The sequence below is a fragment of the Felis catus genome, chromosome A2, assembly GCF_018350175.1.
Source record: "Felis catus isolate Fca126 chromosome A2, F.catus_Fca126_mat1.0, whole genome shotgun sequence".
NCBI classification, from domain to species: domain Eukaryota; kingdom Metazoa; phylum Chordata; class Mammalia; order Carnivora; family Felidae; genus Felis; species Felis catus.
The window spans coordinates 132,731,027-132,744,987 of record NC_058369.1 but is presented as its reverse complement, the minus strand read 5'-3'; the positions used below and the strand labels follow the sequence as shown (position 1 = coordinate 132,744,987).

Genomic DNA, 13,961 nt, shown 5'->3' with positions numbered 1-13,961 from the left:
GCACTCGCTATAATTAGGATCCCAGCTCTGGTTAAAACAGTGTGAACTCTGCAAGGGCAGGAATGCTGGTCTCTTCAATTCACTTGGAGTCCAATAAACCTAAACTACTGACTGGCACATAGTATGCAGTCAAATATTTGTTGAATGAATGTATTAATTTATTGACTCATCAACATGGAACTGGATAGGCATGGAAATTGAAAAATTAAATTTTAGGGGCGCCTGGGTGGCTCAGTTGGTTAAGCGGCCGACTTCGGCTCAGGTCATGATCTCGCGGTCCGTGAGTTCGAGCCCCGTGTCGGGCTCTGTGCTGACAGCTCAGAGCCTGGAGCCTGTTTCAGATTCTGTGTCTCCCTCTCTCTGACCCTCCCCCATTCATGCTCTGTCTCTCCCTGTCTCAAAAATAAATAAAACGTTAAAAAAAATTTTTAAAAAGAAAAATTAAATTTTAGATAGAATAGACAATGGATCTGAACCAGGACAGAGATATTTGCCCTTCTAATCCTGGTGCAAAATTTAATTCAGGGATTTTTCAAAAGAGGTAAAACAGAAACAAAGGAGTGTTCTGTTCCACTGCCTTGATTTAATATGGCACAATATTAACTTTATTTTGGGAGTCAAAATAAAATGAATTGAGAATATACATTTCAGAATTTATGTGAGTATAGAATATTGTTTTGAAAGTTTGAAAAATAGTGATTTAACCTACACCATAATAAAATAGGATTTGTAGTTTTAAGAGCTAACACTGGAGCCATATTGCAGTGGTGACTGTCCGTGATGCAAAGCTTTGAAGCTTATATAAATATGTGCACATAAGCACTAATTATAGCTTATCTTTGTGAGATTTAGTTCTATGAGTTTAGTTCTCAAATCATCCCTCTGTCATCTTTATAAAGTAGAAGGTAAGAGGCGATCCTTCAGAATTGCAGAAAAGAGGTACTTCAATTACCAATAAAAACTTATACTCAGTATCATTCAGCCACATTGGGTGAATCATGTAAGCATCACCTCTACAGAATAGGGCCTATGCAAGATTTATTCTTGTTTGGCTGACGCACCCCACAATTAATAGCATCCAGATCTAAGAAGGAGGAGCTCATGATGCTTCAGGCTCCACCACAACCCTATCAAACCATTAAGGAGATATATTCATAGAAATTGAACTGAGATAAAAGTTGACCTTGAAAATAACTGAAGCCACAATGATGGTGAAGTTTGCCAACATTGTGAGTACAGTTCAAAACCCATGTATTCAGGGATAGGACAATTTCGTTAGCTACCTTTTACATTTATAAATTTGTTTCTAGCTTTTAATTGAAAATATCTATATTGTATAGGCAGGTTCAGTCAGAGAATGTAAAAGTCAAAATTAAATCAATGAACAAACAAATAATATTGATAAGGTAGAAGGTGAACAGGCAGGGATGCCTGGGTGGCTCAGTCAGATAAGCATCCAACGCTTGGTTTTGGCTCAAGTCATGATCTCACAGCTTCATGTGTTGGAGCCCCACATCACACTCTACGCTGGCAGTGCGGAGCCTCTTGGGATTCTCTCTCTCCCTCTCTCGCTGCCCCTCCTCCACTCATGCACGCTCTCTCCCTCTCTCTCTCTCAAAATAAATAAATAAATAAACTTAACAAAAAAGGGAAGGTGAACAGGCAGTCACTGAAGGAAAAGGCAAAGACAGGATGGTTACTTTTAGGATTCTGCAAAAGCTGAGTAGAATTATATAAAAATGCATTACTGTATTTACACAAATATGTACAAATACTTTAAAGTTAAATTTCATTTGTATCATTTTTTATTGTAGTCAGAACACTTAACATGAGATCTAGCCTCAATAAATGTTCAAGAGTATAATACAGTATTGTTAGCTATAGGCATTATGTCATACAGTAGAGCTCTAGAACTTACTTAGCTGTACGACTGAAACTTTCTAGCTGTTAAACAGCAACGGTTGAAATTTCAAGTTGCATAAAAGGCCTTTTTTCTCTTCAATCATTGTAGATACTGAACGCTTATTAAGTACCAGATTTACTATCTACTGGAGACACAGAGATAAAAGCTATTCTCCTGCTGACTGCTTAAGGACAGGTTAGGTAGGCAGTAAACATGCCTTTGAATGAATGATATTTTGAAACCATAGAGAGATTATAAGTTAAATGTGATGCTGCGTAAGCAAAAGTAAGCACAGGGTGATAGGAACTATAATAGTGAATTTGCATGTGAAAATAATTATTTAAGAGGCAGGTGGAAAAAGGGACATACCTATGTGAATCATATCTCAATGTCCCTCTGAATTTCTTATAAATATATATTTCTTATATAATTCTTATATTTTAAAACGTAAAGAGTTTTGAATACATTTTAATTTTTCTCCACTTTTTATGAAAAATTACTGGAAGTAAATAGTTTTGATTATACTTAAAGTTAGCAAAAGTAGAAAAGTCTATTAAAGTAGACTTCTCTCACTTTTCATAGGACATATAACTTTGATAAAAAAACTTTCAAGCTTGGAGCACCTGGGTGGCTCAGTTGATTAAGCATCAGACTTTGGCTCAGGTCATGATCTCATGGTTCCTGAGTTTGAGCCCCACATCAGGCTCTGCGCTGACAGCTCACACCCTGGAGCCTGCTTCGGATTCTGTGTCTCCCTGTCTCTCTTCCCCTCTTCCACTGTCTCTCTGTCTCTCTTTCTCTCTCTCAGAAATAAACATTAAAATTAAAAAAAAAAAAAAAACCTGTCAGGCTTGTTAGAACGGCTTTATTAAAATAATTGTCACTTACTTAAATCAGAACTATGAAGGTCATGTAAACCTTAAACATGTAAATACATGGTACCATAATAGTCAAAATGAGTAATAAATTTCCAAAATTACATAAATACTGCTTGGTATTTCCAATGCATTTGTGACAGAGAAAAAACACGCAGTACTCTTGATAACATTACTAATAAAATCAAATATTAAAAATTGGAGAGGGGAGGGGCGCCTGGGTGGCGCAGTCGGTTGAGCTTCCGACTTCAGCCAGGTCACGATCTCGCGGTCCGGGAGTTCGAGCCCCGCGTCGGGCTCTGGGCTGATGGCTCAGAGCCTGGAGCCTGTTTCCGATTCTGTGCCTCCCTCTCTCTCTGCCCCTCCCCCGTTCATGCTCTGTCTCTCTCTGTCCCAAAAATAAATAAAACGTTGAAAAAAAAAATTGGAAACGGGAGAAAAAGCACTTCAAGCCATAAAATTAAAGTATGAATTCTTACCTAAGTTCAAAAAAAACTTTTTTTTCCAAGTTCAAAAGATTTTTAAACCATAGGTAATAGGTTGAAAACAAGCTCCTAGGTTCAAACACAGACTGGAGTTGACTTTAATTCATTCTGCAGAGGCAGATGCTCAGTGGGAGCTCAAGAAGTGGACCACTAAGTTAATAAAAGAGAATTCCTTCAAAAACCACGTTTGTTTTGTTGTTTTTGGCTGAGAGTATAAGACTAAATTAGAAGAAAATGGCAAGGAAGAATTCAAGAAAACTACCTCTAGAATTACTAATGCAGATTTAAACACACTCAGATTATACAGAACACCATACAGCTCTGTCTTTTATGTCCATTGTAACTCAAAGCCTACACCGTAAAAAAATACATCAGTTAAATATACTTTCTTTCTTTCCTTTTATTCTCTTACTCATCCTGTCCTCTTTTGGTACTTGCCTTCCTTTCCTTTTTACTTCTATAAGAAAATATGTAAGTTCTCCCTTTCCATGCTGACCAGCAGTTGTTTTTATGAGATAGAACCAAGTTTAATAGCAGATCAACATTTGTGATTGATCTTCAGAACAAATACCTGGTTTTCCATTTTCTCAATTCCCTCTCTTTTTTGGGGTGACAAAACAGTCTCATTCTCAGCCAATAACAGAGTGCTCAGGTATGTAAAGAGAGCATACGGAAGTAAGTGGACAACATTAACGTGGAGGTCAATGCCTCTGCAGCTGCTTTCCTGACACTGAAGATGCTTTGTCTATCTCTTTCAAACCAGAAGAAATGAGATGCAGGAAACACGAGGCAGGCAGTCTAGACAAGCAGAACTCCAACCTTAGGGCCCGTCTTTTAAGATACATAAGAAAGATTTAGGATATTGGCAGTTGGAGGATTTCCCAATCATCTGCGGAATACACAGCCACAACTCCATAAGGACTGATAACCCTGGATGACTTGGCATTTTTATGTTTCCCTACCACTTAGCAAATGATTCCTTCCCCAGGGGCACCTGGAGGGCTCAGTCAGTTGAGCATCCGACTTCGGCTCCGGTTGTAATCTCCTGTTTCATGAGTTCGAGCCCTGCATCAGGCTCTTTGCTGTCAGTGCAGGGCCCACTTCAGATCCTCTGTCCCCATCTCTCTCCACTCATTCCCTACTTCACTCTCTCAAAAATAAACATTAAAAAAAACAACAAAACAAAACAAAACAGGGTCTCCTGGATGGCTCAGTCTGTTAAGCATCTAACTCTTGGTTTCAGCTCAGGTCATGATCTCATAGTTCTTTAGTTCAAGCCCTGCATTGGGCTCTACACTGAAAGTGCAGAGGCTGCTTGGGATTGTCTCTCCATCTCTCTCTCTGCCCCTCCCTGACTTGCTCTCTCTCTCTCAAAAAATAAACACACACACAATTTGAAATAAAAATATATATACATATGTATGTATATATATGTATATGTATATATGTCTATATATATGTCTCTCTCTATATGTCTATATATATGTCTATATATACATATATATATATATATATATATATATATATATATATATATAGTCCCGATCTGATACCAGTTCTCTTGGCTTCTACCACAATACAATGTAGGCACAGTCTACATATTGATGTTTTGTGATAAAAACTTTTCAAAGGTAACAACAGCATACTGTCATCCAGGATATAATATGTGTTTCATAAATGCTAAATGAATGTGAAACCTACCTGAATTTATGAAACTCTGGCTTCCTTCCTATCCACAGCTTTCAATTTTATACTTCCATTTTCTCTAATTGACTATTCAGGTCAAGTTCCACCAACACTGACCCACCTCCATCATCTAATCTAGTCTACCCATATAATCCAAGATTGAACTTTTTTTTTTCCAGGAAATAGAAGTTCCTGAATAGAATGGAATTTAACTGAGCAATGTTCAGAGCAGAGATTAAGAAAATCACTTCCACTGAAATGTACTGGTCAGGCAATGGACTCTCTTCTGAAGTGAATGTAACGTTAGCAAAGAAAAAGAACATAGGTTCAAACAAGGTGGGATCCAGTAAGTTAGCATGCCCATTTCACAGCACTGACCCTTCCTTCCAACCCTGCTTACTTTACAAATACATTTCATAGATTTCTTCTGTTTAAGAGAAGCCATTCCATATATTTAAATAAAACAACACAACTATGTGATTTATGAGACAACATGCCCTGACAGATGGGATTTTCTTACCTTACCTCATATCTAACTCAGTAAAAGAATGGAGTACAGACTGTCCAAATTTCAGGCTGCAAGTTTTAAAATAAAAATACCACCTTTTTTTTTCTTTTTTTCATTAAGAGAAACAGTCATCCATTATTAAATAGCTATCTCTTATGTTGTTTATTGTTGGCAATCATTCTTTTTTTTAAGATATTCTTTTTAACCATCTCTACATCCAACATGGGGCTCAAACTTAACAACCTCAAGGTCAAGAGTTGCATGCTCTACTAACTGAGCCAGGCAGGAACCCTGAAAGAATTCTTAATCATCCTTTAATTCTAGGCATTTATTTTATTCTATATGCCAGGTGAACGCTCTTATAACTGTAGCATGAGATCTATGTGAAGGCCTCAATGCATTAAAATCACTAAGTAATAGTCTGTTTCATAGATAAAAGCACCTATCTTGCCAATTTCTCTTCTGTTTTTTTGTTTTTGTTTTTTAATGAAAACTTAGTGGATACTCTTGGAACATATAGCATGGAATAAGGCAAATTATCAAGGGAAATTTTACGTGAGGTAAAATTCACAAGAGTATCATTAGTTTTAGAATTGAAATAGAGATTCCGATTATAGGAATATATTGTCAGAAATTTTACAAAATACTATTTTTTTAAATATTCAAATAAACATGACCTGAAAATTGACAGCAGCAACCTTTTGCTGGCTTGCACCCTTTTATGTATCCTTTTACTTAGATGAAAATCTGTAGGAAACCAGATTACAAGTATAACCATGAAGGTTTTTCTAATGGTTTTTAGCCACACAACTATATGCAGAGTCCCACATTCTTTAGGATTTACAGTCTTCAAGCAGTGTGCTAGAATCTTCCCAGATGCCAAACCAAATTAATAAATGCTCACTAAGTACACACAATAAAGATATATCACTGAAATTTCAGCAAGAAATTCAAAACCCCATTCTCACACTGCTTTCTGAATTCTCTTGAAGTACTCTTCATTGCATTCCAAGTCAAACATTTTAGAAAACCATTTTAGGCGTACCACCTGGAAGATCCACAGAAACTTTATTAAAGACAAGATAAAATATTTGCCAATATACTCATTTAGCTAGTGAAAACGTTTCTCAATCAATGATTTGGCCCTGCTAAATTCTCATTGCCCAGTAACACTTCTCCTTACCAAAAACCTTCCTGATGAAGTTAATTATCTGTTAATGGGTTCTAACCTCTATGCGCTTAGGTGTCTAGTTTGGGGGCCTATAGGAAAGGGAAGAAAACTAGTGAAACTCTTCAGGCTTTCTTAATGTGGCTGTATGCACCACATCACACACTAATTTTAGCAATTTCACTAATTGTTTTTACTGCCAAAATCTCTATAGAATTTTTGGATTAATAAAGATTTATGAAGACATCTGGATACAATATGATTTTTTTTTAAATAGGTCTTCTCATTCTGCCAACCTATCTATAAAATTTCATAACGTACTTAAAGAGATGTTATACATTGTTAGAGAAGTGTTACAATTATTATCTGTTGTGAGTCCAAGTTACATCATAAAATGAGAAAATTAATTTATCTTGAGTAAATTGGAGAAATATAAAGCATTCTAGGTAAGTTAGTAATTTCTGTATTGTATAAAGGAAACTTAGAAGGATACAATTAAACTCAGATTGCTTTCTAGGCAAATAGTATTTTAAAATTTTACTGAGACTTTCAACTACAGTATTAAAAAAAGATGGAGTTTCTAGTTGACTCAAATTTAACCCAGAAAATTAAATTTTACAAAATTATTTTTCCTTTCAATCAGATTGATCAAAAAAAATTTTGTGCGTGTGGGGGGTGTTCTTATATATTTCTTTATTATTTTTAATGTTTATTCATGTTTTGAGAGAGAGAGAGGGAGAGACAGTGCTTAAGCAGGGGAGGGGCAGAGAGAAGGAGACACAGAATCCAAAGCAGGCTCCAGGCTCTGAGCTGTCAGCAGAGCCCCCCACGCGGGCCTCAAGATCATGACACAAGCTGAAGTCGGATGCTCTGTCAACTGAGCCACCCAAGCGCCCTGTATTTATTTTTTGAAGCGTGAACACAGAAGCAGTCAATATTCTCAAGTCATGAATTACTGAGAGAATGTAGATAAGCCATTTTCACAAAGAAACAAGAAAGTCAAGAAAAGTGCCTGCCACAGAGTATTCTAAATATTTGTCTGAAAATGAACAAAAGGGGTACCTGGGTGGCTCAATCGGTTAAGTGTCAGACTCTTGATTTCAGCTCAGGTCATGATCTCAGGGATTTTGAGTTTGAGCCCTATGTCAGGTTCTGCATTGACAGTGCAGATCTTTCTTGAGATTCTCTTTCTCTTTCTCTCTCTGCCCCCCAACACCCAAAATAAATAAACACTAAAAAAAAAAAAATGCATATGATTCTAAATTTAAAATGAAGTGATCTTTGATGGGTAGTCTTAAACGTATCCCTAACACCAGGGGGCGCCTGGGTGCCTCCATGGGTTAAGCATCAGACTCTGGAGTTTGTCTCAGGTCATTTTCTCAAGGTTCATGACATCTAGCCCTGCATGGGGCTCTGAGCTAACAGCATGGAGCCTGCTTGGAATTCTCTCTCCCCTCTTTCTCTGCCCCTTCCCCACGGCCTCTCTCTCTCGATATAAATAAATAAACACTTAAAAAAAGTATCCGTGACACCAGTGTGTGGGGAGAACGTAATTCTGAATTGCATGTCTTATTGAATAGAAGGACAAAGGGGATTTAAAAAAAATACACTAAAAAGAATTGCATTAACTCATTTAAGACATTCATATTAGTTGCATCATAATTTAATGGTATTAAATTAAATTTGGAAAGAAGTGCAACAGGTTTATATAATTTGTGTATCAAATAAACTAATTCAAAAATAGTGTGTTTCAATAAATAAGGAAAAGGAGATCCTTAACTATCACTTTTACTTTTTCTCATTCAGCATCTTTAATTTTCATTAAAAATGTAAAATACTTTCCTTTTTAAAGTTATTTCATTCAAACAATTATTTTTCTGCCTTTTTATCCCTATTCAAAATATCAACAACATGACCACCCTCTGAAAAAATTTACATTTAATTACAACTGTATATTGTTCTCCTGCTACATCCCCAGGTGGTACTCTAAGATCTTAACCATCCTGAGCTTTTTCTCACCAACGTGTACATAAAGTATGTGCATTATTTGTTTATTTACCTAGAATATTCAGTTGCAGATGACATGGCTCCACAAACTGAAACAAAGAAAATATCTTTAGGGAATGTTCAGCTAGCCCCAGAGAAATCAAACTTTTATGACCACTGTTTAACATACAGGTAAATAGTTACATGTCAATTATATTGTCAAGGGCAACAAAAGATACAGATAAACACATTAAGCGTTATCTTTATACAATGCTTAATTATTGGTCTGATTTGTCCAAAACAAAGATTTATTTTCTCCTCAACTGTGACCATAGTTCCTTTAAAAGATATATTCAACAAAGTCAAAAGATACATTCAACATAGTCAATAAAAGCAAAACTTTATTTCCTCACCTTTTTCATGCCTCCTATAATTCAGTGCTACTAATCTATGGCAGTGGAAATCCAGAAACAAATACTAGAAAATAGATAACACGTGCATATACGCACACACACACACACACAGTCCCCAAGCAGTCCTATGATTTTTGCAATCTTTTTTTAAAAGCAGTAACAGTGTTGCAGAGTCACAGCACCAAAAATGACTGACCTACTGACAAGAAGTTGCGTGTCCTCTGAGGATACTTTAGTAGGAGTCTGAAATTGATTATCTTCATTGTAGCCTGAGAGGTATATAGACTACCAATCATCAGAATAAGTAATGGCACTAACAGTACACAATAAAGAAGAAACAGCTTTAAGAACATCAGAAGCAACAGCTCTAGGATCACAGCCACTAAACAGGATCTGGCTATTCACATCTGCTATGCTGTTTCTTAAAACATTATATTCTGAAAGGGGTGCCTGGGTGGCTCAGTAGATTGAACATCAACTTCATCTCAGGTCATGATCTCATGGCTCGTGAGTTCGAGCCCTGTGTCGGGGTCTGTGCTGACAGATATTGTATTTTTGTTGATGAAGAAAGCCTAATTCATAGTTTGCATAGAAACTGGAGTAGTAGTTTTCAAAATGTGAGTATTTTTGCACTCAATCTGAACTTTTAATCTGAATTCTTGTTGGCCTGGATTCTGGTTAGATAAACATGTTCTAATGTTACTCTACATATTTGTAGATTCCCTGTTGAGCATATAACATAACAACTTTAACTTCATGTCCTACCAGGTAGCCTCTAAGTACAGCCCTTTGCTGATTTTATTACAATAAGTTCCATACATGAAATGTATAATTCCAAGTTACATGTTCATGTCCATCAAAAGATGAGCGGATAAACAAAATGTGGTACAGGCATGCAATGGAATATTATTTAGGCTTAAAAAGGAAAGAAATTCTGACACGTGCGACAAGAAAGATGAACCTTGAAGACATCAATGCCAGGTAAAATAAGCCAGTCACAAAAAAAACCCAAATATTGTATGATTCCACTTATACGAGATAACTAGAGTAGTCAAATTCATTCACAGAGACAGAAAGCAGAATGGTGGTTGCCAGGGTCTAGGAGAGGGGAAATGAGGAGGGGTTGTTTCATGGTTACAGAGTTTCAGTTTTGCAAGTTGAAAAAAGTTTTGGTAATGGTTGCAAAAAAATGCAAATGCACTTAATCTTGGAACTATATACTTAAAAATGGTTAAAATGGTAAATTTTATGCTATGTATATTTACCACAATTTTAATTTATTAAATAATTTACATGGTCCTGTAGGAGTAAATCTCTAAAATTATGATATTTTGATACTTACAATTTAATGTAAAACAGTAACAAAACAACAGAGGATATTCTTTAAAATCTTGGTATTTTCAAGTGTTGAAAGATAACTTTTTCTTAGCAAGTATACTAGGTAGGTACTCTAGGAAGCTCCTGGCTTATAGGATTTGGGGCAAGCAAAAGTTTCTCTTTATAGCTTCTTCTCTAAAGCGTTTTCTGACACCCCATTTCTAAAGAAAGATTTGCTCAATTTTTTCTTCTGATGACCCCTACTCAAACATTTTATAGCATGCTATAAGATGAGCATGTTAAGAATTTGTTTACAGTTTATCACCTACTATGAGAAACTAAACTCCTTGAGCATTTTTCAAACATCTGGCCCTCAGATGGCCCTAAATAAATCTTTGTTGAGTCAACTGATAGCTGAATACTTGAATAATTTTATTCATTAAAAAATTAGAGTGCCTAAAATATGTAAAGTTCAGTAGAAATACAAAGATTAAAAATTATATGATCACTGATTCAAGGAATTAAGCAAATCTAGGAATCCTCTAAATATATTAATACTATACACATCATTTTTTTCTTAAAAAAGACACAAATAAAGTACCACTGGTAGTGTTCATAAACAAGAAAGATTATATATTGTTTTGGGTGAAGGTGGATATCAGGAAAGGCTGAAAGAAGGACTTAGCATCTTACCTAAAGATTGAAGTGTAGATGATACTTAAAATAGGGGTAGGAAAGAAAATATGAGCATAATTTTTGTACAAAAACAAGAATGGGAAAGTTACATTAGGTTACAACAGAAGTTCTCAAACCTTTTTACTCCCTTTTAACCTTTTTACTTTACCCTTTCATAAAGTATTAAAAACCTTCTCCCTTAAAAGAAAAAAAGTGGATGATCTCTTTATATACTTAGTTTATTTGCCATTAAACTGAGAAAATTCAAAAAAAATAATGTTTATTCATTTTTGAGAGACAGAGAGAGACAGAGTGCAAGCAGGGGAGGGGCAGAGAGAGAGGAAGACAGAATCTGAAGCAGGCTCCAGGCTCTGAGCTGTCAGCACAAAGTCAAATGTGGGGCTCAAACCCAGGAAACATTGAGATCATGACCTGCACTGAAGTAGGCTGCTTAACTGACTGAGCCACCTAGGTGCCTCCAACTGAGAAAATTTTACATCACAAGAACAGACAAGTACATTCGCCATTAGTTGCCAGAGCAATGATATCATCAAATGTCAGTTAGCCTCTGTACAGCTCTATTGTATATTCATGAAAGAATTAGAGAAAAAGACAAATAAGATCTTAGTATTAATATGAAAATAGTTTTGGCCTCACAGCCAACTTGAAAGGGCTTAGGGACCCTGAAGATTCCCTAGATCACACTTTAAGGACTGCAGGGTTACAGAGTGGAAAAGATATAAGTAAGGAGGCTAAATAAACACAGCTAGAATATGCCCGGTTGGTTGAAGTTCAAGCTATAGATTTTAAGCAGATAAATATGAAAGATTTTTGTACAAAACAGTCACATGATGGTGAGCTGACTTTGGAAGGACGCATTTAGAAAGACAGAAACGGGTTGGAGGTGTATGAATTCAGATTGGAGACCAGGTAGAAGTCTATGAGAGAGTTTACCAGGGGCCAGCAGTAAGTGTACTGAGACAGTACAGAAAGAAAGAGGAAAACAAAAGCATCACTTTTTTTTAAATAAAAACTTTTAAATTAAAAAAAATGTTTATTTATTTTGAGAGAGAGAGTGAGTGGGGAGGGGAAGAGAGCGAGGGAGAGACAGAATTCCAAGCAGGCTCCATCCTAGTGGGGAGCCTAATGCGGGGCTGGATCTCACAACCCTGAGATTATGGCCTGAGCAGAAATTAAGAGTCAGATTCTTAACCCACTGAGCCACCCAGGCAACCTGAAAATGGAAGCATCTTAAAAAAGCCATAGAAGTTACAAAACAATCAGGAGACAACATCGGATGGTACTATTTAAGGAGGCCAAAGTAAGAATAAGTTTCAATAAGACTGTGGAATTGTGTCAGGTATTTTAAAGTCAAGGAAAATGATGATTAGGAAAGTGAAGTCAGGGGGCACCTAGGAGGCTCAGTCGGTTGAGCGTCTGACTCTTGGTTTCTGCTCAGGTCATGATCTCAGGTTCCTGTGTTAGAGGCCTGTAAGAAGATCATACTGAGCTTTGAGCCTGCTTAAGATTCCCTCTCTTTCCCCCTGACTCTATCCCCCTAAAATAAAAATACTCTCTCTCTAAAATAAAATAAAATAAAATAAAATAATAAAATAAAATAAAAGTGAATTCAGGAAGAAGTCCTTGGGGATCTATGAAAAAGGAGTGTATATGATTGACCACATAAACAAAATACTTAGGGAAAAATGGAAGATGAGGAAGCCTAGATGACTCTTTTGGAGCTCTGATAATGAAAGAAAGGAGAAAGGAGCAATAGTTTATATTTGCAATTGAATGAAAGAGATCGGTGTTGAGGAAAGACTGAAGAAAGAATGAATGACAATGGAGCTAAGTTTCAAAGGAGCTGGGAGGAAATTATGTCAAGAGAATAGATAAGAAAGTTTTATTTATCAAAAGGAAAAAAAAGCAACTTTCTTTCCCTGGTAGAGCTAAAAGGAGAAAGGCTGGCTAAGACAATGTGGAATTAGCTGACAACAGAAAAATGAGCAGAGAACTACATAGAAAAGAAGTAGTTGGGAAGTTGACAAGGAAAAGTTACCGAGCAGAAACAGAACTAAGGTAGAAAGAAACGAGAGAATTAAAGGAGAAATAAAGATAAAAATTTTAGTTCCTATTAGTGTGCATGGTCATCAGGAAGGAGGAAATGCCAGAGACTGAAACCCAGGACTCCAACTGGAATGCTAATAAGATATATTCTCAGGGGGAAAAAATTAAAGGTTTACACCAGATTGGTGTTATCCAATACCAGTAGTCTCTACCCAAATGTGACTATTTTAATTTATTGAAATTAAATAAAATTTTAAATTCAGTTATTTTGTTAGGTGGAAGCTAGATAGGAGAGTCCAAAGTCCTTGAAGAGGAATGATAGAGACCTGAGCTGGAGGCAAGGACAGTGATAGACAGGTTACACATTAGAAGCCCAGATGTACAATGTCCTGACCTTGTGGCTTCCAAGACATTGGGGTTGACAGATCAAGAGCCACAGGTGTGCAATATGCCATTCTCCTCTTACACCTCTGCCCAGGTGTACCCCTAGACTCATTATAATGCATTTGCATTGTGGTTATAGGCCCTGGAATGGAGAAAGGCTGCCACAAGGGTTCGGTTCGGTACAAACCTCATAGGGTCAAAAACTTTCCCTCCCAACCTGTGGGAGGAGCACCCCCCCGAAATGACTGGAGGCAGCCTTCTTGAGCACCACCCCAGGGTACATTATAGCTCCTCCCAGCCCAGGGAGACCCAGTAATGTCCAGTCCCACAACAACCTAGGGTCTGTTTCTACCTCCTGGAACCAGCCCGCTCTCCTACCCAGAGTTTACTTTTCATCTAATAAACGACTTTGTGCTTGCTACTTTCCTTCCGGCTCATATGAATCTTTTTGCACAAAACTCAAGAGCCAAAATCTCCATTCACACGACACAGAC

General features: G+C 36.7%; 1 protein-coding gene across 10 annotated transcripts in view; it reads right to left on the bottom strand.

Annotated features, from left to right (window-relative positions):
- The window catches only part of FOXP2 (forkhead box P2), a 565,307-nt gene that overhangs the window by 408,019 nt on the left and 143,327 nt on the right, over nt 1–13,961 (bottom strand). Inside the window, exon 3 of one of the 10 annotated variants that reach the window (XM_045041043.1) lies at nt 8,685–8,721. The exons of the other annotated variants lie outside the window; for them this stretch is intronic. The gene's annotated coding sequence lies outside the window, so the exon portion shown is untranslated. The remainder of the gene's footprint in view (nt 1–8,684; nt 8,722–13,961) is intronic. 10 annotated transcript variants of the gene reach the window in all.